General features: G+C 53.4%; 1 protein-coding gene across 3 annotated transcripts in view; it reads right to left on the reverse strand.

The window, feature by feature from the left end:
* The window catches only part of FBLN2 (fibulin 2), a 91,532-nt gene extending 84,480 nt beyond the window's left edge, over positions 1-7,052 (reverse strand). For all 3 annotated transcript variants that reach the window (XM_037023912.2, XM_037023911.2, XM_073231103.1), the window contains exon 1: positions 6,898-7,052. The gene's annotated coding sequence lies outside the window, so the exon portion shown is untranslated. The remainder of the gene's footprint in view (positions 1-6,897) is intronic.
* Positions 7,053-22,294: the final 15,242 nt, after the last annotated feature.

Below are 22,294 nucleotides of genomic sequence, written 5' to 3' on the forward strand. Positions count from 1 at the left end.
TCAGTCTACACACCAACCCTACTGGGGGAGCACTACCACCAGGCCCATTCTACAGATGGAGGAGCTAAGGGTAGGAGAGGAGCTCCCTCATTATCCAGGGTCAGGGGGCTCAGGCCAGGCAGGTGCACAGGCCCCCTCCATGCTTCCCCGGCCTCGCTAGGTCCTCACCCTCTGTCACCCCACACTTCCCTTCTTCCCACATTTCAGGCCATTCCTGGGCACCAAAGGACAGCAGAGCCAGAGGGCTGTCCCCAATTTACAGATGAGGAAACTGAAGCCCTAGGAGGTGAGATGGGCTGAGGCCAGCAGGGTCACCCCAGGTGCATGGGTGCTCACTGCCCCCAACTTCTCAGCCAGGCGGAGGCTCCCAGCCCTGGGCAGGCAGCCAGGCAGCACCACTTCCTCACCAGCACTGCGACCTGGGAGGGGTCATGCTGGCCTCCTACAATATAGGATCCCCCCACCAGAACAGCAAGGCTCCCCACCCTCAAGGAAGGAAATGAGCTTTCCTCAAACCCGCACTTTCTCTGCAACAATCTCCATATATGAGAAGACAGAGGCATTTTTGCAGCGTTTCCAAATTCCAATAACTATGAAGACAATGGTATGAAATGACGCACGGCTTGACCTGAAAGGAGCCCTGGGAAGGGACCTGCCTGGAGGTGACTTAGTGGCACATGCATGTGTGCCAGTGGTACCCGTAAGGAAGGGGTGGCCTGCCTGGGGCAGGACCTGGAGGTGGACAGACCTGGCTCCCGCCCCCATTCTTCCTCCCCACTTGCTATGTGACTACAGACAGGCACCCTCTCTCTGAGCCTCAGTTTCCCTGCCCTGTCACCCTCCCAGGCCTCCTACCTGCCATCTTTCCCCCTCCAGTCACACCCCACATCTAGACTGCAAGAGGGACCCTCCAACCCTCTGACCATGTCCATCTCCTGCTCAAAGTACCCCAAGGCTGTCCATCTCTAGTCCTCAGACCAGGATTTGAGGTCCTCTGTTGTTGGGGTCCCATCCACCAGCCCAGGCTTACTTCCTACCTTTCTTCCAACCCACTTCTCAGAGAGAAGCAGTTTTCTCCCATTCCTGTGTCTCACTCACTTTTTTACCTTCACATTAGAGTGCTGGTATCACCTCCTCCAGGAAGCCCTCCCTGATCACCTCCCCATTTCCCATGGCCTCTGCTCTCCACCAGGACAACCCTGACTAAAGCATCTCAGAACTGCTTCTGTGAATCCCTGAGGCCCTCAGGATGGCCATAGTTGGGACTATAGGCTGGCACACACCAGAGGCTACTGCAAGTGCTATGCATGAGGGAGAAAGGCCTTGGGCATATGTTCCTGGCATAGATGTCCAGGGAGCCACTACCCAAGAAGCCCCAATTCCACAAGCCTCTCCCCACTGCTCCCAGTAATGCCTGGTCAGGGTTCCAAACCCTCCCCGAGGAAGGCCACAACTCCACCACTCCCCTCTGCCCCAGAAGGCCCAGCTCCAGGGCCCAGCCGCTCTGCCAACAGCAGCCAGGGGAGACCTCAGCCCTTCCTGGATTCAATCCTCACCCAATGAGGAATAAAATCAAAAGCCCTCCTGTGGCCCCCAACCCGCAGCCCATCCCCTGCCCTGCTGGTCCTGTCCTCTGGTGGCTCGAGGTCATTTGCCCCTGCCCTGTCCTCTGCTTCAATGTCCCACGTCACCAAGTGTCTGCTCCACTGACCTTCACTGATGTTCTACCTAAAACAGCTCCACCCCCACTCCCAATCCCAAACCAGCTTCCTCTGCTCTTCCTCGCTCTCACAGCCAGCAGGGGACACTGCACTCAACATCCATTCAGCTCCCTGCTCTGTGTCTCCCACCAAGAATCTATGGGGGCAGAAGACAGCATCTTGGTTACTAGTTTATCCCCAGCGCTCAGAACAGGGTCCAGCTCCCAGCACGTGCTCAGGAAATATCTGATGAAGGAATGAGTGATCTCATTTCCTCCTTCCTAAAAGATAGGGTTATGACATCCATTTTACAGATGAGGAAACTGAAGCTCAGGTAGGTGAGCCACTGCCCACAGGGAGCACAGTCTGTGAGTGGCGCTGCTGGGACATGGACCTTGCAGGATGCCAACTTTGGGGACTTTCCTGCACCCAGCTGATCCCTGTTCTAGCCCCTCTGGGGTCTGGACCTGCAGCGAGTCCTGTGGTCAGCCAGTAGTGTAGACTGCAGAAACAGTCTCAGGACAGACAGTAATAAGGGCTGTGGTGCCCGCTCCAGGAAGAGCCAGAGATCAAATCACCAGAAGGAAACACACCCACAGGAAAAGAGGGTGAGGAAAGGGGGAGAGAGAAAGAGTGGGCTTTTTCTTTTGTCCATTTGCCAAACTTTGCAAAAAGTGACTGTTACCATCCAATTTTAATCACAGTGGAAACTTTTGTATACGACGGCCAGGAAGAAGTCAGGCTATTCCACAACAAGGTTGGGAAAAGTAGGGAATTTAAAAACCATTCTTAAATACTTCCACTTAAAACTCACAAATGAACAGTCACCCACAACTGCGAAACTGCTTTTTAACTTAATGTTTTGAACAGGCAACAGTCACATGGCTCAAAAAGCAGAAAATATTAAAAAGCACACAGGGGAAAGTGTCACCTCACCATTGTCCCCTTGCCCCTCACCTGCCCACCCCACCCCCAACAAGGTAACACAGGTAACCACTGAAACTTGCTCCTGGTGTCCCCTGCCAGGGTTCATTGATGCACATACAAACAAATGTGGATTTATAGTTCTTATTTGATACAAGAGGGAGCATGCTTTATGTGCCATTCAGCAACCTGGTTATCTTCTCTTAATAGATCTTGGAGATTTTTCCATAGAGAGTGTCTTCCTTTTTCACAGCTGCATAATATTCCACCATAAGGCTGTGCCAGTATCCATATACACACCCTAGCTCTCAAATGTCTGTCAACAGACCTATCTCCCCCACCTGCCTGTGGCTCCTCAAGGGTAGAATTGTACCCCAGCAAGAGGCACGGCACAGGGCCAGCTCAAGTGTACGGCTATCAGGCAGTTTACCACTTCTGCCAGCACCCACTCCATGGAGACACAAAGCCTCCTGATCTTGCACCTGGAAATCATATTGCATCACTCTCTGGATTGGAACTTTTCAGTAGCTTTCAAACTCCCTGCCCCATCCCCTCTACCCCATCCCTCGCCCACTCCAGCCTCCTCCCTTTGTCACACATGTGCACACACACACACACACACACACACACACACACACACACACACACACACACAAAACAGGGTCCTAACTCAAGCCTGCTGCACTAGCTGTGCCCTCTGCCTGACATTCCCCCTCACCACTCCCATCTCAGCTCAGAAATCCCCTCCTCAGAGGGCCCTCCCACCCACCTGGATCTGGTTGCCCTGCTGAATTAAGCTCCTTTATAGACTTGTCTAAAATAAACTTAATTCATTTGTTTGTTGCCTGATTCCCCCCACATCACCCCTGCAACTAGAACATAAACTACATAGGAGCAGAGACAGTGTCTGCATTGCCTACCATGAGCTGCCTTTCTGGACCCGGCCTGGCCTGGGACATGACTCCCACACTCAGCCCAGGAGAGCCTGCAGCTCCCACCTGAACAGAATGATCCCTGCCAGCCCTCATGGAGGTTGTGGGACTGTCAGGGCATGGTACCCAGAATCCTGTCGCAGGCTGAAACTGCACCTCAGCTAAGAAAAGCCCCTCAGATTTCAGCACACTAGGGTGGGGGCTATGCTCAACTACCTTCTGGACAGCAGACCCCAGGATTCCATCTGAACCTCCCATTTCAGGACTACAAGTCCTGGAAAGCCACCAGATAGTACCCACTGGACAGAATGGAAGCCTGAAGCCCAGAGAAGGATGGGACAGGCCCTCTGCACCATTCTGTACAGCCAGGCCCAGCACCTTCTTCCCTAGAAGGAAAGAAAGCCTCCAGGAGGTACAAGGAAGAGGCTGGGGGCTGCCCGCCATCCCCATGTCCCATATGCCGCTGAGAGGGCTGGACCTCATTTAGTCAGTCAACAAACTCCCAGGTGGCCACAGACCATGGGAGCACTTTGCTTCCATGAATTCAGCCACATATGCGTGGCAGGCAAGAGGGAGCAGAGAGTCACAGGAATGAGGACTTACAATCATGCAGGACTGTCCCACCTCCTGCCACACATCAAGAGGCCACGCCACCCAAGGGAGTATGAGTCCAGAGATGGAGCCACCTGTTCCTTTACCTGAGTCCCTCCTTGTGAAGCATCACATCCACCAAGGCCAACCAGGGGTTTCGGGGGAAAATGCTCACGAACACAGAACCCCAGTGCAAGGCAGACATCGAATCTCATGTCCAACAGGCTACACACAATACTCCCGAGCAGCTCACGAGACTCGGTGGTCTTCACCCCAGTGGTCATGGGGTCACAGCCTAATGTAACCGTCAAGGCTAGAGCAGGAAAGTATGCTGGGCTTTCAGGCCAATTAAAAGGAACCTTAGTTAACATCTAGGCTGTGTGAGATCTTCAGCTTAAGCCCTGAATCTAGCTCCACCTTAACCATGGCAGAGAATGCAGCTTCTCTTCCCTCAGTTCTTCCACAAGCATTTATTAAGCACCTACTGTACCAGGTATAGACTTGGCTCTGGGAATTTGCCCAGGACTAGTGAGACCAAGACCTCCCTCCTGTAGATTCATTGAGAGGGGGACAAAAAACTTGCCTTTAGGATCAGAAAAGCCTGGGCCGAAATGTTAGCTCTGCCCATAGCTTGTTGGGAAACCCTTTCTGAGCCTCAGTTTCCCCACCTGTCAAATGGGGTAAGAATGTGACCATGCGGAATTGTTGGCTGGATCTGGGAAGAAAGGTAATGGATGAGGCCTGGCTCTGATTGTTACCTTTCTCCCATGGGGCCCCCAGGCCACCATACCCCACAGCCCAGCAGAAAGTGCCTGCATCCATCACAAACATGCCCTGTGGTCCAGGCCCCTGGCAGGCCCCTCAGCACTCCACTAAGGCCTTGAAGGACACGAGGCTCACTCCAACATGGGTGAGGGAACTAGCCGAGGCCCACTTTGGGGTGGGCAATGCAGCAAAACAGCCCAGTTTATATGGCAGGCACAACCAGTGTAGAGGCCTACACAGGCCAGGTAGATCCAAGAATATATAAGCAGGCCAGGTGGCAACTATGACTAACTGATGCTCCTGCCCCAGCAGGGCAGCAGGCAGACAGCACTAGCTCATGGATACCATGCAGGGATGTGGACCCTGAGCTGCCGGACCTTGTGATTTTTCAGGAGAAGATGGGAATCCGGACTTTTACGTGAAACCTGCCAATTTGTAAATGCTGGCAGCTAATTAAATTTTTAGAAATAATAACAACATGGTAAGAGCCAAACAACACACACAGGGCCAGCCACGACCAGGGCTGGCAGGTCTGCACTGCTGGAATAAGATTCTTTGATTTTACCCATTGCCTGTCCACAGCCCCCAACACACAGCTCTGGATGCAGAAAAGGGGAGGGAGAGAAGTTGAGGGAGCAATAGTTCCTGGTCCCTTCTTTCCTCATGGTGGGGATCTTCACCCCCCTTTGCAGAGGGGGAAGGTGCAGTTCAGAGCCCCAGTCATTCAGCCACAAACATGTGCCAGGCCTGCTCATCAGGGTTCACTCTGGGAGGGGCCTGGACCAGCACCCTTATTCTGGGTGATGACGAGCATCCAAATCTTTTTTCCTTTTTCTGGCCTGTCATGGCGACACCTGCTGGCTCAGTCCAGCTTTGGACCAGTCCAAGTGGCTGTCAAGCTGAGGCTGGGTGAGACTTTGTGGTCACAAGAAAGAAGGGAGGGAGGGCACCCCACCTTGGGAGAGTGAGGTGGGGGGATGGGAGAGGATACAGGGCTTGAGGAGGGGTGGGGAGGCGGGAGAGTCAGGCCCACCCATGCAGGCTGAGCCCCTCCTTGTACTCCCCACAGCCACCCAGGCCCTACCACAAGGAAGCCAAGAGACAGCGGCACCCTGATTCTGGCTCCCAGCCCTCAAGACAGCTCCCCAGAGGGCGCCCGTGGAGGTGGGCAGTGTCACGGTGCATGGTTCTATGAAGCTGTTTGTGACTCTGTTTGGGACTCCAGGTATGTGAGAGATACGTGTATGAGACACGTGTGTGGCAGACATGCGCGCATGTTAAACATATGAGTTCAACAGAGACACAACTGTTTGATAGAGGCATGTGTGCCTGGGAGACGCCCGTGTGCAAGGCATGTGTGTATATGAAGCATATGTGCGCAAAAGGGCGGCTGTAAGAAATGAGCGTGAGGAGACCAGCCTGTGGGAGAGACGGGGGATGAGTGGGGCTGTGCGGCGGGGGGATGGGTACCGGCGGGGGCAGCGTGCACTCCCGGAGAGTGGGCAGGTCCCTCTGCGGGCTGCGGGCGGGAGCGCGCGCCCGTGTGGCAGTGAGTGACCGGGTGGGAGGTAGGGGCCGGGGGTACTGAGGACGTGAGCGGGAAGGGGAGGGTGGTGCCCGACTGAGGGGCCTGAGGGGCGGCGGGACCCCGAGGGGGGCGGTGGGAAAGCAGTGGGACGAGGCTGGGGGGCGGCCGGCGAGATGCGGCGGAAGGGGAGGGGCTGGGACCCGGTGGAGGGGGGACCCGTCCGCGGACCCCAAGCCCCCCGCCCAGCGCCAGCCTCGGTGCCCGCTTCTGTCCGGCGAGGCCCGGCGCGCCGTGGCTGGGACCTCGGCGGGGCCGGCGCGTGGACACCCCGCGGCTCTAGGCGCACGTCTGCGAGGCCGCCGAGCCGTCGGGGCGGCGAGCGCCCATGGGCCGGGCGCGGAGAGCGGCGCGGAGGGCGGTGGGGGCCGCGGGCGGGGAAGAGTCCGCGCGCACTCACCGCGGGGCGCTCCGCACGTCCGTCCGTCAGGCCCTCCGAGCGCCGGGCCGTCGGCGCGCCGAGAGCCGTGAGCCCCGCTGTGTGCGGCGCGGGGCGGGGCCGGCGCGGAGGGGCGGAGTTCGCCCCCTGCCTCCGCCTCCGGGGCGGGGTCTCGGGACGCGGCGGCTAGGGGGCCGAGCGTGCGCCTCTCGCTTCCAGCGGAGAAATGCACACCCAGGCCCAGAGCCGCACGGGGCCTTTGCTTCGGAGCCCAGAGCACCCTGCTCCCCGCGCTGCACCCTTCTACCCCCTCCCAGTGTAAACTCTGAGTCCCAGATCTGGCACCGCTGTCTCATACAGGGCAGCTTTGGCCCCTCCATCTCAGCCAGGAAGGGTCTCAGGGTCCCCACCGGGAGGATGGGCCCAGCACCCCTGGGCACCTTAGGAGGGCCTGAAGGGCCTGAGCACAGCACTGCCAAGAGGCAGGGCGGTGATAGGGTCAGAGAGCTGGCGTGGCCAGGCCCCAGCCTCCCCAGGCCCCTTGCTTCCTGCCCTGGGGGCTCCTACACTCCACCTGGCATTCTGGCACCCCACACTCCTACAGGTCCTTGGGCAGATGGTTTCCAGCCCCCGGCTTTGGGACAGCCTAATTTTGTCCTTTTCCTCAGTCCGCACAGCTGCCTGTGACCACTGGGTGACCTCAACCGAGGGCCTTGACCTCTGTGAGCCTGGCCTCCTCCTCTCTTGAAGGAGTTACCCCCTGGCTGTTGATGCGGAGCCACTGGGCCCAGGAGGCGGTGAACACTCCGCAAGTTGTAAGCTCAGAACCTTAGTGGCCGTGACTCTGACAGCACAGGTGAGGCAGGGTCCCCATGCACCCACTTTGCCAACCAGGAATGTGTGCCTGGTGAGAGGCCCAATGAGGAGCAGGCAGTTGGCAAGGGGCTACCTCCCAGGTCCTTCCTCCTCACCGAGGGCTCCAAGCCTCATCCCCAAACCCACACAAGCAAGATCCAGCACTGCCAGACCAGAGCAAACATTCACACCAGAACAGCCTGGGTGAAAGGGGTCCTGGGCTCTGGCACAGGGACCCCAAACCCCCAGTCCCTTCCTCACCAGCAATTAGGGTCCCAAGGCCAGACAGGCCTGCAGGGAGTCAGGTTCAGGGAATTCTGTCCCTCCATCTCTGTCTCTCTTTGTCAGTTTCTGTATCTGGCTCTCTCTGGCTCTTTTTATTGTAATAAAATTCTCAATAGCATAAAACCATTTTTAAGTTTTAAAGTGAATAATTCATTAGAGCAGTCACAATGTTCTCTTGTCCTCCCTTAGTCATATGCTCTCTCTGTGTGCCTCTTTCTCTCTTGGTCTCTCTCTGTTGCTGTAAGTTAACCTCTCTCTCTCTCTGCATCTCTTTCGTGTCTCATTCAGATGGTCCATGTCTCTCTGTCTCTCTCAGGGTATCTCTCACTCTCCTACCACTCTGCATCTCCATCTCTGTTTTGACATCAGTCTGTCTCTTACTCTGTCCTTTCTGGTCTCTGCACTTCCTTGGACTCTGTCCCTCGGTCCATCTTTCTCAGCCCTGGGGCCACATCGCTAGGACTTGAGGCCTAGGCCAGCACCTCCAGGACCTCCAAGACCATGTCCCATCCCTGCCCAGAGACACGTAGCCCAGCTGTCGCCCCCTCACTCCAGGGCAGCAGCCATGGGCCCAGAGAGTGACACAGCCCTACCCCAGGGCCTCACCATCACCCAAGGACAGGGGTGCAGCAGCCCAGAGCAAAGGCCAGAGAAGGGAAGCCACTTGTCTAGGGTCACACAGCTGAGAGGAAGTGAGGCCAGGAAGTGCCCAGCAGCTCATACAGGTTGGCCACAGAGGAGCCAGGAGTGGGTAGAGGGCCAAAGCTGAACCGAGACCTAGGTGCAGCCTGTCCCAGATCTCTGTCTAACCCTGGGCTGTCTGGACCTTTTTCCCCACTGGAGCTTATATTCCTCAGGGCCTTTGCACTTGCTGTTCCCTCTGCCTGGATTGCCCATCCCCCAGGTGCTCATAACTGGCTCATCATTACATTAGACCTGAGATGCCACCACCCCAGAGAAGCCCAGAGATGCCAGCAGAGGAAGCAATTACCCTTCTCTCAGCCACTGTCTACCTTCTCTACCCTTCAGAGTACTTGTCACTCTCTAGCTGACTTTTTTATTCATTTATAAACTATAGGTAGTACAGCTTGTGGTTAAGAACTCCACCCAACACCAGCTGTGTGACTTTGGTCATGTTACTTCCCCTCTCTGGGCCTCGATGCCTCGACTATAAAATGAGCATAATGGTATCAGGGCCTATTTCACAGGGTTGTTGGGGAGATTAAATGAATCAAAATATGTATTTCAAACAGGGTTTATCCCAAAGGGAGTATTCAGTACATATCTGATGAGTGAGTGAGCAAGTGACAGAGTGAATCCTTCCTTCCATCGGCCAGGGAGGCAGCCTATGGCCACAGTAGGCACTGGGACTTGCCACCCTTGTGCCTGGGCAACTCACTGCCCTCTGCTGAGGCTCCCTTCCCTGTGCAGGTCCCAGGGCAGGAAGAGAGGCAACAAGCTGAGATTTGGCCTCACCTTAAGCCCTTGGAGCCCAAAGCCCGGCCAGCTCACTTTCACAAGATAAAGCGTAGCCACTTCGCCTGTCTTCTGCTATCTGGGCCAGAGATTCAGCCAAGGCAGCTGACCCTCGGAGCCCTGCCAGGGCTGTTATCGCAGACAGAGCTCACATCACCCACCAGGAATCTGGGGCCCAGGCCCTGGCCAAGACACCGTTGGAGGAAGTTCCAGGCCGATAAGGCTGACAGTATGCTTGGAGTAGGCCGTGGAGTTATTCACATCAGTGACAATCTCACCAGCACGGAGGCGCCAGGGCCGGCAGGCGTGCAGCTCACCTGTACCACCTGGCCAGCCGGGACGGGGAGGAGAAGGCTCCCGGGACACCCTAACTGGGTAACCGTTGGGAGGGCACTGTACCTCTCCTGGCTTCTGAGAAAAGAGGAATAATAAAATAACAACCCCATTGAATAATAGCATAGGGTTTAGAAGTGCAGGCTCTGTAGCCAAATGGCCTCGATTTAAAGCCACATCCCTCCTGTGTGACATTCAGCAGGTGGCTTCAGCCCTCTGGCGTCAGAGGCCTTGGCTATGAAATAGTTCCTGCCTCAAAGGACCGTTCTGAGGTTAGAATGCTAAGACCAGAGTCTGCCATATGGTAAGTCCTCAATTAAATATTTGTTGTTATTGGTAATGGCACATGGCCTAAAACCATCTTGAGCCAGCACCAGTGTCCCAAATCTTCCTGCACACCTGGGTGCAGACAGCCTGGGGCTGCCCACTCCTCGAATGGTGGGCCCGGAACTCTGCACTAGCACTTCTGCTGCCTCTGAGGGCTGATGTGCCACCCTCTCCTCTAAGAATGGGCTCTGCACTGGTCTGCTGCGTCAGAGATCTTGCCTCCCATTCAGCATCTGCTGCAGCCACAGTGACTGGGCAGCGTGGGGTAGCTGTCTGTCCTGACCACAGAGGAAGCTAGGAAACTGGCTGTCTGGGCCCAGCCAGACTGCTGGGTTGGGGGAGAATTCCACAAATATGGGGAGATATTCAAAGGTGAGGGGCAGTGATTTTCAGAAAGAGGCCCTCCACACCCAGGATGGGAGCTCTACCTGCCTGCACGCTGCCTTGTTTACCACCTGGAAGTCATGCTTCAGTTGAAGTAGCCCCTGAGCGCCGATGTAGCTGCCATACATGGCCTGGACTTTCACATGAAAGAGAAATAAGCTTTCAAATGAACTAAGCCATCGTCTTTTAGGGTCTCTTTGTTACAGGAGCCTAACCAAACCTAATTAGTAACCAGCCCCCATCAATTGCTGGCTCCAATGCTCCACTAAAAACTCATAGACACATTGTGTGCACCAGGCTCCCACAGGAGCTCATGGCTCAGAGCCCTCTGAGAACACCGGTGCAGGGAGGTACATCTGTGGTCTCCACCCATCATGTCCCTTGCTGCAGCAACCAGCTTCTGAGTCTCCTCCTATCTCCATTCTGGTCCATGTGGTTTGTTCCAGTGGAGCTGATCCTCCCCTCCTGGGTGGGCACCTGGCCCAGGTGGGCCTGCTAGGGTGTTCCATCTGGGGAAGGGTGTGAAACTCAAGGGCAGGGTCTCTTTATTTAAGGCAGATTGCCCGTGCTGCAGCTAGGGGACAAAAGTGCTCTTCCTGCTATGTTACTCAGCTGTGGGTGTGACATGTGGCACGGAAGCCACCTCTGAGGGAAACCTGCTAAGAATGAAACCAGCTCAGAGGCAAGCAGGGCTGGCCAGAGGGGGAGGAAGAAGAGGCAGGTAGAGAGACAGGGGGCAGCTTTCTGATGACATTGAAGCACTGATTATAGCTTGGCCTGAAGCTATCCCACCCCTGGATTTTTCAGTTACAAGGGCCAGTAAATTCCCTCTAGGGTTCAACCAATTTAAATCAAGGTTTTAGTCCTTGCACCCAAGTCTTGGCCAATAGAATTTGTCTCATTGAGGCAACATTATCTACCAAGTCTGGTGCCTATTAAGTGATTAGTTCATTTAATCTTAATATGATCTTAGAGGTGCTGGATATTATTATTCCCATTTTGTATACAAAGAAACTGAGGCTCAAAGTGACATAGCCAGCACCCCAGCCCAGAGCCATCCCACTCTGGAGTCTGCATGTTTCTCTCTGTCCTTGCAGAGGGAGGAATGGAGCACATTGCAGTGAGGCGAGGGGATCCCCTTTCCTGGGGTACATGAACTGGGTGACCACTTGGCCCTGTGGTCAGAGGAGCTAAAGTATGTGGAATGGGGTGTGTGGAGGGAGGAGATGGGGAAAACCATCACAATTTTTCTTCCGTTCTGGGGTTTCCCTCCGCTATCCCAAGCTGTCTGCTTATTCCAGGAAAGCTGCCCAGCCTGACGCCTCCCATCCGGGAATGGTCAGCCCCTACCTTCTGTGGCCCAGCTCATTTGTGACTCAGCCCCCGCCTAACCTCCGCCTCGTGTGATGAAATTTCTGGCACTTCTGAAAAGTTCTGGTCACCCTGGACAAGGTTTGGCCCAGCCTTGCTCTTCCAGCCAGCTCTCTAGACAGGGGGCAAGGGCGAGGGGGCCAGGGGCACTGAGTTCTGCAACTGGGACCTCCCCAGTGGTCTGGAGAACTAGGCTGAGGGGTCTTAGACCGCCTTCCCCACTAGAGCAGTCCAGAGAAGGAAGGGATTTGCCTAAAGCCACAGAGTGAAGTGCTAAAGGGCTGAAAGGGGCCCACAGGACCAAGAGCAGCCCAGAGACAGAGGTCTGGTCCCAGCAAGCCTGCCCACTCTGAACCTCAGTTTTCCCATCTGTGAAATGGGAAAGGCTGACTCTGATTTTAATAAATAAGTTAGGAAATACATATAATAAAACACTTAACACTAGCAAATCTACCCTTACAAGAGAACCTCTTCTTCTAGATGTATGTATGTATCTATGCATGTGATGCCGGGTTTTTGTTTGCAGAGCTGAAGAATGAGCTTCACAAACAGTCAAGGTAGGAGAGCAAGGTACAGGCTTTTATTTAGAGATACAGTGAGAGGACAGAGCTCCCGGCTCATGCCAGGAGGGGACAAGAGAGTCCGTAGTGGTGCATTGTCGAGGGGGTTTTATAGGCAGTTGAGGATTTTTCGAGAACATGAAGAAATTTAGGGGTGGGGACTTGTTAAGTGGTCCCTGAATATTAAAAATTAACTTAACTGTAAGAAATTTCCTGCCTTGATTTCTCTCTAGGACACCGGTGCCTTGGTCTGGGAGCATATCAAAAGGCTGCCTGCCCAGCCCCCAAGGTGGGCCAAGGTATTGTCTACTTGCTAAAGAATCTTGCCTCTTGAACTGCCTGGGTGTTAAAATGCAATTTTATCTTTAAGATGGAATTCTTCCTGCCCTTTACTATGCCGTTTACAGCTGGGTCTGCCTGCTAAGTTAGTTGCTCAGTTTGCAAAATCACCTTGTCAGGTCTGAAGGAGGAAAGACAGCACATAGGCCTGGGCCTTTTAGCATGCTAAAGTGAATCCTACACATGGCTACAAATGATTAGCATAATAAAACATGTGCTACTCTTCTTTACCTGGGGAACATTAACTGATCTCACTGAAGAATGATTCCAGAGCTCAATGTTTAACATAGAGTTTTAGTGGGGGGGGGGGGGTTCCTTGCATGTAGTTACATTGCTCTGACTGCAGATATCCCACCCTGCCCCCTCCAGAGGCCCTCACTCTATTCTGACTACATCTATGGTCCCTGTCTCACATGAATGTATGTACATATGCCCACATACATTTCTTCTGCCACCTTTTTTAACGTGACATATTGTGGCCATCACTAACATACCTATCTTCACAATCACTGTCAACAGCTATACGTTATTCTACTGTCTGCTAACCCCCCAGTTTATGTCTTTGATCCTCCATTGATCATTGCCAATTTTCTTTATCATTAAAAATGATTTGAAGAATATCCTTGAGTCTATATTTTTAGGCACTAGTCTAACCTCAAGAAGTTTCAAGGTCAAAGGGCATATACATTCTTAAAGACTTTTGATATGCACTGCCAAAGGGCCCCCAGGAAGTCATACAAATTTCCTCCCACCAACAATGTGTGACAGGGCTTGGTCCTCCGCAGTCACCACCCCTGGGTGGGCCTCCATCCTCCGAGTGTTTTGTCCATCTGTTAGGTGAACATCAATCTGTAAGGTCAATTTGTTACAGGAAGATGGTATTCCAGAACTGAAGTTGACCGTCTTCTTAAATGTTTACTAGTCATCTGTTGCTTCTGAGAATTCCATGTATACATTTTTCATTAATTTTCACTATTGAAGTGTTCATCTTCAGCTTAATAATTTTTAATAATTCTTTGTATAGTAGGAGCATTGGCCTTTTGTCTGCCAGGTATGCTTCCCCTACTCATTCTTTGTTGTCCCCAAATCTAACCCCAACGCCATCCCACACAGCTAGTGGCTGGGTCCCCAGCACATTACCTTGTGGGGCAGGAATTTCCAGTAATTCCTGGAAGCCTCCGCTTCCTCCCCTAGGAACGTGGGGAGGAGAAAACATCTTTGTTTAAATAACAAACCTTGGCCTCTGAGGCTTAGAGTAAGTTCTGGTTACCTGATAGGGCTCCACCCCGCCAGTCCTTGGTTATTGAACAATTTAGGATAATGATGATTACGGTGTTCAGTGGTCATGAAGTGTATCATTCAGATCTCCTGTTCCAAGCAGCATTGGTGACTGCCTTCCCCTCTATTTCCACCATCACATTTGTGCTGAGGCCACTGTGAGCTGCCCTCTAGCCAGACCTTAGTGGCCACTAATGAAGAATCATTCCTGCAGGAAAGTGGGGTCTGGGCTGAAGCTTTTAGGATTTTGCCACACCCAGAAATTCTTCCTCCCCGATACCCCTTCTTCCTTTTTTGTTACAAGTCATCTGAGTCGTGCTGGTCTAAGTTTCTCCCTGCATTCTGTTCTCTCCCCCAACAATTTTCTTGCATAACTAACCCTATCTTGGCAAAATTCGTTTGGGCTTCTAGACAGATCCTGTAATGTCTAGGGTCTAATGTAATGATAGAGAGAGTAACTGAAACAGTAACTGTTACACATTTATGACGCTCTGGCACACCCCTATCAGAATACAACTGCCTCTGGATGGTTAAACACTCTGTGTTCCCACTTCACAGATAAGAACACAGAGGTTCAGAGAGAGCTGAGGTTGGGTCCAAATCCAGGCTCTCTTCTCCCCACGAGGAAGCTTGGATGAGCCCCCTGACCCTCTAGAGTCCCACACCCTTCAGTCCAGGTCTCCCAGGCCACAACATTTCCCCTGGGGCCACGGCCAAGAGGGCTCTGCTTCCTTTTCCAACTCTGGGAACTTCGAGCCCACTGGGCCACAGGAATGTCATGGGGACAGGGCCCCGAACCCCTCAGGGGAAAGGCACCCCAACTGAACCCAGATCTATTCTTAAGCAACCCTAGGTGTTGAGAGAAGTTTTCTACACACAGAGAGGGGACTCCCTTCTTGAGTTCTGCCCTGCCATCTGCTCCAGACCATGCTGCTCCTCCTCTGTCAGGGCCCCAAGGCTGCTATTTTCCATGCTGAGCCACCCCAGTGGCTCCAGTACCTGTGGCCAGCTCAGTCTGTCCCTCTCCCAGAGCTGGGCCTAGGGCTGAGCATGGGACCCAGGGAAAATCTGCACAGCCCAGAGAGAAGTTTCACCTTCCTTATTCCAACCTTTAGACTTCGGGTAATGTGACCCAAGCTAGAGGTGGTTATTTGGGGTGACTTTTAAAACTGCCAACACACAATAATTTCAGGATCCCTCAGCTCCTCAGCTGAACATGCAGAGCTCCATGGTTCTGTGTTAACCCAACTGGCCTTGGGAATCCATGGGCAGGCCATCCCATCTGTCCTGGGCATCTGCACTGAGTTGCCCTCCAGTCTTTTTCCAGTCCATCCAGCTCTCCCTGGAGCCTGATACGCCTCCTCTTCCTTCTAGCCTCACCACCAAGACCTTGATAAGGCAGCTGGCAGGGGACCCGTGCCCTCATCAGCACACATGCCAGCTGGAGCCAGCCCCGAAGGCAGAGAAGGTCCCCAGTGAGGTGTGTTTTAATCCTACATCTCCATCTATCCAGCTCCAGCCCCCTGACAGGGTCAGGATATGGGCCCAGACTTGACTCCACACCCCTGATCTCCAGTCAGACCCCTGTCAGAACATGGCCTCAGCATCCATCCATCCATCTAGCCACTCCTGCATAGATGGCATGGTTATAAGCACAGACTCTGGAGCCAGGCTGCCTGGGTTTGAATCCCAGCTCTGCCAATGACTAGCTGTGTGAGCTAGGGGAGTTTCCTCTCTGTCTCTCAGTGTCCCCAGTTTACAATAACTGCCAACCTCAGCATGCTATTGTGAGGACTAAGTGAGCTAGTATATGGAAAATACAGGAAGTGGCTTGCACATGGTAGGTGTTCAATAAGTACGAGCTAATATTATTCACTCAGCAGATCTTCCCAGGCACCCACTCTGTGCCAGTCATGGTGCATCCCACTGGGGACCCAGCAGGAGGGTGGACTCCCTCTGCCCGCATGGAGCCCACCACACTCTAGCAGGGACAGATACAAAATCAACAGCCTCGCAAATAAACAAACAAATAAACAAAAAGTGGTGGTGCAGAGGAGAAGGTGTGGGGCAGTGGTTAGCACACAGAAGCTGGAGCTGGGATACCTGGGTCCCAGCTGCACAATGACTTGGGGAGGCTCCTAACCTCTCTGAGCTCTTTTCCTCCTCTATCAATGGGGACAATATAGTGCCTATCTCACTGGGTTTCACAAGAGTTATGTGAGTTAGTAGGTGGGCAGGACTTTCACGGGGCCAGGCACCAGTAAGTACTCAAGGAAAGTTAGGGAGTCTCATGGGGGAAGAGGTGTGGAAGCTGAGGAGCCCTTTGAAGGAGGGAAGAGGAGAGGAGTTGGTGGGCCAGTGGGCTGTGGGGGGAATATGGTGTTTATTCTGAGAACAAGGGGAGCCAGTGGAGGACTTTAACAGGTGCCCTTGAAGAGGCTGGTGCTAGAGTCCAGGAGGGAGATGATGGGGTTCAGATGAGGGTAGCTACCTGGGGAAATGGTAGGATTGCAGAGAGACTCCCCAGACTGGTGTGATGTTGGGAGCCAGGAGAGGGAATGGCAGGGATGTCTCCCCAGTTTCTGGCTCAGGAAGTGTCATTAATAAGCTGGGAGGGGTGGCAGTCTGGACTTTCTGCTTCAAGTCACAGTACACTTGATTCAAATAGGCCTAAGCCAAGAGACAGAGATATTGAATTCCATACTGAAAGAGTAGAGGGATGGACTTCGAGCACAGCTGGATCCAGGTGCTCAAGTGTCACCAAAAAATGTTTCTCCCCTCTTGTGCCTCAGCTTCGCTTCCCTCTCCTCCATTGTCTACCAAGACTACCTCTTCTGGTGACCAAAATTCTGGACAGCTCCAGCCCACAACTATTTAAATTAAAAAAAATAGATCAGTAGTCCATTGATCTTAAGTTTCTATCTAATTAGAGGGGCTTAAGTCCAGTACCTGGGCCTGAACCCATCATGGCAGCCAGAAGAATGGGCGGTGCTGATTAGCTCAGCCCAGGTCATATGCTCCTTCTAAAGCCTGAGAGCGCAGATGACCCTGTAATTGGAAACTGGGGGCTGTTGACAGATGCTGGAGAGGAATCCATGAATGAACCCAACAGGGCAGGTGAATTTGCAGCCTTGGGTTTGAAGTCAATTTCTTCTCTGTTAGATCCAGACACTGATACTAGCACACATTTTGAAAACATGTTCTCTGTAAAATCTCCAACAGAGTCTAGACTTCATCAAGCTCATCTGTGATTGGCTTGCAGTCAAGGAAGCCCACCGAGTCCAACCAATGAGAATGCAGCAATTCCCGGATCTCACCAGGGCATGGACTCCCACTAAGCTGGGTATCAGAGGCCAGGCATAGTGCAACGTGGATATGATGATAGGAAAGTCGTCGCCTGTGGTTGGTGACTAATAATAAAATAATGGGTTACACCCTTTGCAAAAATGTTAAGCCAGTAGGAGAGAATGTGACATGAGCCCAGTGGCTGATTCTGGTTGTGTGGAAATACCAGAAAGGGAGATGGTGAAAGACAGGGGCTACCAGGTCCAGAAATCTTCCCCTAGGCCCCTCCCCAGTTGCAAGACCCCCCAAGTTTCCTTAAAAGCATTACCAGCATTGTATGCAACATTAAATTGTTATGCAGTTCTGACTGTGTTTGAGCTTAATATAAACAGACATACTGTATAGTTCCTATTTGCATTAATGAGAACCCCTCTGTCAGTGCCTGTAGCTGTCCTCATGTCTTTTCAACACTGTATAGTATTCCACTGACTGACTCTAACACAGCGGGTGATTCTCTTGTCTGTGGATATTCAGGTTCTTTTCTGTTTTTCCTATTACAAATACTGCTGCTATAATGATGCTTGTAGGAAGCGTCCCGTGACAGTTGTGTTAGTCTAGGGCGAGCATCCAGGAGAGGGAGTGCTGAGTCATGGGGTGTGCACAAGTTCAAGGTCACCAGCTCATGCAAAGTGTTGTTCCAGAGCATTTGTATCAGTGTGTATTCCCACCAGCTGCGGCCAAGTGCTATGCCTCCTCACCAGCACTTGTTGATGTTTGCCCATGTAGTAGGTGTGAAATGGTATCTCGGGGTGGTTTTCATTTACACGTCCCTTGTCACCAATGAGGATGAGCATCTTGCCATATGTTTGTCAGCCATCTGCATTTCCTCCTTTGTGAATTTCTGTTCATGCCTTTTGTCCCTTAAAACATTGTTTTCTTCTTGGCGATTGATTTCCAAAGCACAGTCTGGCCATGTGACTCCCTGCCATTAAGCTCTTCTGTGACTCCCTGGGGGACCTGGAGTAAAGCTCACGCCCAGCAGCCTGGCTGACAAGGCCCTACAGTGGTCTGGCTTGGGTCTGCCTCTCCATCCTTGATAGGAGCCGTTTCCTGACTCTTCTCCAATTTGCCCCTCCCCTCCATACCATAGGGATTCCTCCATTTGTTTGCCCACACCTGCCTGTACAACTTTCCAGCTCCTACTTGTGTTGTGACATCTGCCAGAAACACCCTCTGTCTCCCCGCTGGCCCTGCCTCCGTGCTTGACTGCTTTTTTGACAGCCTTCAGGTCTCAGTTAAAACATCACCTCCTCCAGGGAGCCCTCCTGGCCTCTCCCCACTGCCACCAGACTGTAGGGCCACAGTGCATACTGTCTCAGGGCACCACTCCGATGCTGTAATTGTTAGCAGGCTCCTCAGCCTTTGCCACAAGACAGCAAACTCCCTGAGGACCAAGACTGACTGTTTTGCTCAGACTTACATTCCTGGTAACTGGGAGTGTGGCTGCAGAAAGCCAGTTCTCCAAAGTTCTCTATAGAAGGGCAGGAAGGAGGGAGGGATGGGCAGGGGCAGCATGAGGCTGTTAAGGAAAAGTGGCTGCACCAGCACAGACTCCAGGAGGGGGACCCAGGGACCACTAGGAACCCATGTCGGGGTGGAGGAGGTGGCTGGGGTCTAGTTCTGCCTCCACAGCTGGCAGTCAGAGCTCTCCAGACAAGTGTCTTCTCCTCTCTCTCTCTCAGTTTCCCCATGTGAAAGAAGGGAGTCCTGGCCTTCCTCCCATTACAGAGAGTGACCCTGGATGGCTGGCCTGAGGTTTGACCTACAGTTTCAGGCCCAGGGAGCTGGCAGACCCTGAGCCAGACAAAGGGGCCTTGTTCCCGGGCTCTCTCACGGAAACGCCCCCCTCCAGGCAGCTTGGCTCTGGCTGAACAAAACCACATGCCAACAAGGAGGAGGAGTGGGGGACGGGCGGGCAGCATCCCAGCACCTCTCTCAATGTCCAGGCCCCGCCTGCAGTGCCAGATGTCACAGACTCTGAGAAGGGCTCCCCTTCTGTTGCCCCCCCAGCTGTACTCTGGCTGCACTAGGCCTTCATCTGAGTCTCCCAGGAAGCTGAGGGGGCCACAGTATGTTCCCTCGTCATCCTGAGCAAGGCTCATGCCAACCTCCGGGCAGGCCTTGCCACCAGGTCCATTCAACAGATGAGGAACTTGGGAGGCTTGGAGGTCATGGTCAAGAGCCCGTGGGCTCAGCAAGTGGCAGAAGCTGGGCCCCATGTGGGCAGCCTGACTTCACTGCTCTGCTGCCTTCTGGAGCTCTCAGCAGTCAAGGTGGCTGGGGTGTGTCCTCCTCTACCAAACTTCACCCTGGCCTTCCTGCTAGAAGCCGGGGCACAGTGAGGCTTCCTTCAGCAAGTCAGAGAATGGACAAACAGGATGTCATCACGCAGCCTGCAGGACAGCTTCAGCAGGAGCAGCAGGCCTGAACTGCACTCACCACTTTGCATCCAGAAGTCTGCTGAGTGCCCACCGGTGGCTCCCTCCACCCTGCATGCATGCCAACCAGCAGAAGAATTCTCCTGCAGAGAATTCTGGCTCAAGTCTTGGTCCCGCCACCTATTGTGTGACATGGGGCAAGGGACATCCCTCTGCAAACCTCTGTTTTTCTCCTCTGTGAAAAGTGGGTGGGGTTTCACACCCTAGAGAGGCTGGAACAAGTTGGTACAACATGGAACAGCACAAAAAGGCTGGGACTGCAGGCCCTCTGGAATTACAAAAGGAAGAAGATGTCACCATCAAGTGTGGGCAAGGAAGTGAAGCAGCCAGAATTCTTGTCCAATCCTGGTGGGACTTTCACATGGTACAATTGTTTCAGAAAAATATTTGGTAGAATTGATAAAAGCTGAACACGTGTGTGTGCTGTGACCCAGAAATTCCACTCCTGAGTTTCCACTCCAGAGGACACGTGCCCTCCAGAAGCCCAGACAAGGTGAACCCTAGCAGCACTGCTGGTAATTCCCCCAGCTGGAAACCGCTCCAGTGTCCATTGGCAGAGGGGATGGATATGCACGTCATGGTGTGTTCACACCGCTTACGGTCACACACAACAATATGCATATAGTTCACTAATTCAGCTTTGAGCCAAATAAATCAGGCACAGAAGATTACACACAGATGAGTCCATTTTTTATGAATTTCTAGAACAGACAATATGCCGGTAGAAGTTAGGAGTGGGTCCCTCTGGGGTGGTTGTGACTGGAAGGAGGCACAGAGGCGATTTTTGGGAGACTCAGTCAGGTTCTGTTTCTTGATCTGGGTGCCAGTTTCCTGACTACATTGCTTTGTGAAAATCCAGCGTGCACATGCTTGTGAGTGAGACACAAGAAGTTAATATGAGACAAGCCTATATGGTAAGCTGCAATGTTCCCCCGGGGCTGTTAAATTTTGTTTTTATTAAGTCTCTACAGGGATAGCTAGAGAGCAGTGCAGCAGCTGACAACATCTATGCCCTGTCCACCACCCACTGGGCCATACAGGAGGTCCCTGCAGCCTTTGTGGTCACCTGCACACCCAGATGGCTTCCGGCTGCAACAGTGCTCCTGGCACTTGCTTGTGTGCAGGGCAGGCCTACGTGCCATGCAGTTAACACCTCCAGGTGCAGCCTCAGCCAATAAGGGCAGGATTAGTGGGCAAACACTCCAGTTTACTCAGCTCATGACAGGGCCACTCAGGTGGGCTCTGCACAGTCCCTTTGCGATCCCTGGCCGGCTTGAGCCCTTGTTGCCCCCAGTGGTGGCTATTTCATGAACACACCCTCAATGGCTTTCCTCTGTCCCCTGCTTCACACCCTCACTGCTTTCTGGGTTCATGTCCTGAATAAACTATCTGCACCCAGATCTTTGCCCCAGGTCATCTTTGATGTCCCTAAATGTCAGGACAAGAGGGAATAATGGAGGGATTGTCCCTGTCTGGGAATCAAGGGGAGGGAAGCCAGTCCCAGATCTAAACAGAACACAGGTGTGGTCTTGGCCAGGTCACCCACCTATATGACCAGGGTGTTAACTGAGGCTTTCACTTTTATAGAAACTAGTGATCAGGACCCAGAGCTAAGGACAAGGAAGCACACAAAGCCCAGATTCTAAAGAGAGCTGGAAGCCAGTGAGGGCCAGACACAGCCTGCCACTCCAGCTGTCCCCCCAGGGCCCCTGGAGCCCCACCCTGAACATGAAGACCACCAAAGGAGAGAGGGGAGCAGGAGCTGGGGGCTTGCTTATGGGCCATGCTTCCCCTCCCTCGAAAAGCCAAAGTAAAGTCCCCCAAAAGCCAAATGTCCAAGAGACTGGGGTGGCCCTGCAACTAGGGGACATAGGCACTCCCCATCAGTTTGGAGGTGACTTCCTGCAGTGGGCCAGTGGCCCTGGGGTGAGAACGGGAGAGAGGGCAGGGTAGACAGTGGCCACAGGGACCATCTGTCTGCCAGTGCCCACTGGTGGTCACTAACAGGGGGCCAGGCATGGATTGTCTTGCCGGCTCCTCACACTAAATGATGGAGGGGACCACAGCATCAGGAGACTCTACTAGTGGCAGGACCTGAGCAGGCAGGAAGGGGTGCAGCTGGGGCCAGGTGCCCCTGTTCAGGGCTTTCTGTCCAGAAGGTCCAGATGTGCCCAAGAATGCCCTGGTGGGACAGAGACTACACCAAAGACAGTGCTGGCACTGATAGTCCGTCAGTGCAACCCAGGAGGCTAGAGACTGACAGAGACAGGCCAGTGGAGGCACACGGTGGCCTCCACCCTGCAGCCTCCTGCCTTCCCTCACTGAGGTGAAAGAGGTCAGGGAGAGCAGGGGAGGACAGGGCACACAACCTACCCTGTCCATGCCACAGGCCACATCCAAACTCCACAGCAGAGGGGAGGGAAGAGG

This window comes from Manis javanica, chromosome 3 (genome assembly GCF_040802235.1).
Source record: "Manis javanica isolate MJ-LG chromosome 3, MJ_LKY, whole genome shotgun sequence".
NCBI lineage: Eukaryota > Metazoa > Chordata > Mammalia > Pholidota > Manidae > Manis > Manis javanica.